General features: G+C 38.3%; 1 pseudogene; it reads right to left on the reverse strand.

Annotated features, from left to right (window-relative positions):
* Positions 1-2441: 2441 nt before the first annotated feature.
* Positions 2442-2560, reverse strand: LOC120607654 (uncharacterized; annotated as a pseudogene).
* Positions 2561-4353: the final 1793 nt, after the last annotated feature.

Genomic DNA, 4353 nt, shown 5'->3' on the forward strand with positions numbered 1-4353 from the left:
TTTTTCTTCAGGTCAGTGACCATCATATAACTGATTGTATTTTCATTTTTGTTTGGGCCCTCAGCAAGCTTAGAATCACACTTATGGTTCAATTTTATTAACTCTGGAGGATCCTCTGATCTAAAAATTTATTCTAGCTTTTTACCTGGACTTGCCTTTTTATATTTATATATTCTCAAGTATCAAATTTTTAACGATTTTATATTAACTTATAAATGATATATGCTTGTAGACAAATCCAATTCCTATGAAACCAATAGGTAAAGTAAATAATTATTTCATGCATTTGATCACTCTCTCTAGTACCTGATATAGTTGTTAGTGTATATTAATGTTATATATGTTAGTGCATATTAATTTTCATTGACTATTTAATATACCTACTTTGCATTATGAGTTTTATTAATTGCATTCAAGTTATTTTTTTTTCTTTATTCAATCAAACAAATATTTTATCAAGTGCCCAATATATGCCAGGCACTGAGCTATGCGTTGGGCTCCCAACGGAAGCAACACACACATAATCTCTGCTTTCAGGAACATACTGCAATTGTCATACAAATAATACGCAGTGAAAAATACAAGGAAGGAGATGTAGAGACTAGTACAGGTGCCCGTAACAGGTAGGCTTGAGTTTATCCCAGTGGTGGCCAGGATTGCCCCAGGCATGTGACATTCTGAGATCCATAGGCATTAACTAAGAGAAGAGGGGAGTGGAGCAAGATTAGAGTTGGGAGCGCCTCAAGAAGAGGAAACAATATGCACCAGACTCTAGGATAGAAAGAAAATCTTTCCACTCTATCATAATCTGAAGAAGGCCGGCGCGTCTAGAGCTTTAACAGAGAGGGAAGTTTTCTTGCGGTAGAGAGACAAGCCAAGTTACAGATTTTGGTCTTGGTCCTAAGAATAATGATGAAGATATTAAATGACTTGCTCAAAGTCATCCAGCCAGTGAATAAAGAAATGTACAACAAATATTAATAAAGCAAAATTGAAACAGCTTATAGCTAATATAATCAATGCTAATGGGAAGTCTTAATAATTATTATAATCATTATGTTAAAAGGTTCACATATAGGGCATTATCAGAATCTCACAAAAATCTTATTAAATATATATTACTAAATTTGCTATTACATACCTCAGTTTACAGATGAAAAACTGAAGCTTTAGAGTTATTAAATGATTTTCTTGCAAGTATAGTCAGAACAGTGGCATAATTAGAACTACAAATTAGGACTATTGAAACAACTCTTGTGTTCACTCTATGATGCATGCCCCACATGATGCTTAGCTGATCCTTTAAATTCACCCTTAAGACTGGGTACCAAGGAACAAATTGGAGAATGTAAATATTTCTGTAAAACTAGACTTGTGCTCCATTCCTGAGGCATATAATTGACAGTGGAATAGAATATGAGACAGATTTTGTGAATTATTTTAATAAATGAGAAGTTATTATCTAGATCATTCATGTAAATGTATGATCAATGCGTGATTTTTTTACAAAAGAAAGAAAACAAAACATCTTTCGCCATCGAAAGGTAATTTGAAATTTGTTACACTTAAGGTGTTAAAAAATCTAGGTGAAACTTAGCCTACACATTTTGATTTTTAAAAGGCTATCACTCTCAGGTAGGATTGAACGTTGTTATTTCTATCCCCAATGAGAATAATGTTCTCTGCTGTCGAATTGTCCTTATCCCCCCTCCCCTCAAAAAGCAGCTTTAAGCAACATCAAGAAATAGAAATGGGTTTTATCTAGATGATACCCTTGACATGAAAAGATAAGGAAATCTCATGAGAAAAAAAGGAGCAATAAAAGAGAGAGAAGTGTCCCCTGAAAGACGTTCGGCTCCAGGGGCTGAGCGATCACACCAGCTTCAAGAGGTCTTAAATTGCACTCAGGTGTGCTGCCATCAGCAGGACCCAGATACCCACCTGGGAGACGTCTTCCTTCTTGACACAAACCACCAGCATTTGTTGAGCGTCTCCTGAGTATCAGGGAATATGGGTATGACCTGGGAAGTGGTCTCTATCTTTCTGAATACTAGAATTCGTTTAAACTCTCTGTCACATCATAATATCTCTCCTCCCACGACTATTTTGTCCTCTACTTTGCGTCTTTTCCTTACCTTACACCTCTGCTAACTATTACTCTTGGCTGATCATCGCTTTGGTTCATTCACAACTCTAGACCTCTATGGCCCTGTGGCCTCAGTTTATCTGAGTTCTCTCCATGGGAGTTTTTGGTATTGACCCCTTCTTTTTATATTTCTCTGCTATATTCCTCAGTTCATATTCATGGAGGAAACCTGGTTAGCCTAGTGAATAATCCTTGTTTCAATTTTGTTGGGGGGGGTGTTTTTTTAGGTGAGGCAACCCTTGGTTGACCTCACAGATTGCAAGGACCTTGTCAGCTTACAATCCCTTATTTTTTATGCCTACAGCACCTGGTCTTCCTAGGTGGTCTCCCATCCAAGTACTAACCAGGCCCGACCCTGCTTAGCTTCTGAGATCAGACGGGATAGGGCTTGTTCAGCGTGGCATGGCTATAGACCCTTGTTCCAATTTTGACACAGCTGTTTTTAACCAGGCCCCTTGGCTCCTGGCCAGACTATGGATTTGCCATGTTGGCTCAGGCTATCGCCACTCCCCAGCAACCTGTAACTGAGAGAAGTAGCATAGAGAGTAACATGGCACAGACCATGGGGGCAAGCTCTAACCTGATATCCGGGTTCACATTCTAGCTATGCCATTTACCACCTGTGGCAATTTGAGCAAATTCCTAATGCCTCCTCTGTAAAAGGAAATCATAACACTTATCTTAGTGGATTGTTGTGAGGATTAAATGAAGTAACACATGAAAAGAATTTAGCACTGTATTTAGGACCTAGTAAAGACCTCATAAAGTAACATCTATTACTATCTATGCCTGACCTTCAGCAGGCAGTCATGCAATTGCCCTTGACTAAGAATTGTAGACCCAGAAGAACCCGCCAATGACCTGTTCATTCACAAGTGTGCAATTTCTTCAACCTCAGCTATGCCTGTGAAAGCTCACTAACAGGTCTTTTTCAATGGGAAGGATACTGAGAGGATTTTGGCTTATTTTTCTCTCAATTATTTTTACATGACCAATTGATATCTGCAAAATTAACATACACAAATGTGGGCAACCTCTGGAATAGACTGTCAAAAGTGCCCTTCTTCATTTGAGTATTCTATGAAATATTAATAGCTGAGTTTAGACAAGGTTTTTTTGGTTGCTTAGGCATGTGTGTGTGTTGTGCATGTGTGTTTTAATAAAAACTGCTTCATTATTACATGACCTATTAAGATCTGGAGGAATTATCTGGTAGCCTGGGAAATTATCTTATTTAAATCTGGTTCAATTAGGCCAAATTAGTCATAGAAGAACTAACTAAATATTTTTATTTGAAACAGCAACTGTCACTGTTATGTAATAATATAGAAATGGATTTAACCAAGGCAGGGTAGTCTCTCTGTCCCCATCTGAACTGGGCGAGGTATGAAATAGCCTATTACAGCAGCCTAATCTTGAGACGACATAAAGTCATTACATCCAAGTCCAGGGAACACCATTGACACTAAGTTCTAGAACACCATGACAAAGCATTTCTACCATCTAGACCTTCCAGAAAATCTCACTAGGGAAGGGAGAAGGATAGAGGGAGTTTCTAAACTCTCAGATTGATATTTGTCCAGAGCATAGCTCTCTGACATTAACATATGGACCTGAAAATCATAAGTTAGCTGATGATAATTCCTATTTTCAATTCTTCCGATAGCACAGAACATGAGCTCTTCACCACGTGTGAGTGGTCCTCTCTCCCTCTCCGGCTTTATCTCACTCCAGCGCCCTTGTCCTATCCTAGTTCAATACACTTCAGGCACTCTGCCTCCTTCCTGTTACCAGCACAAACCAAGGTCTTTCCCAGCTCAGGGGCCCAGTCCCACATGAGCCTCTCCCTCACCATCTTCCTGAGATTGCTCCTGCATGTCCAATTCATTGTTTCTACTCTTAGCACCCTATGTGTTTCTTACATGGCACTTACCATGATTTGGAATTATTTTCTTTATAAGCTCACTTGAATTCTTTGATTTCCAACCCTAGACTAAAGAATTCATGAAAACAGGAATCATCTCTATTTTATTTACTATTAGGGCTCCACCATTTAGCCCAATGTCTGGCTCACAGGAGGTACTTAACAAATATTTGTTAAATGAATTAAGGGAAATCCAAAGGCAATTTACTTACTACAGAGGAATAAACAGATGTCTTGTTCCTTAAATGCAGATGGATGAACAAAAGGTGAGAGAAAATATAAT

The sequence above is a fragment of the Pteropus medius genome, unplaced genomic scaffold, assembly GCF_902729225.1.
Source record: "Pteropus medius unplaced genomic scaffold, Ma_sr-lr_union100, whole genome shotgun sequence".
NCBI lineage: Eukaryota > Metazoa > Chordata > Mammalia > Chiroptera > Pteropodidae > Pteropus > Pteropus medius.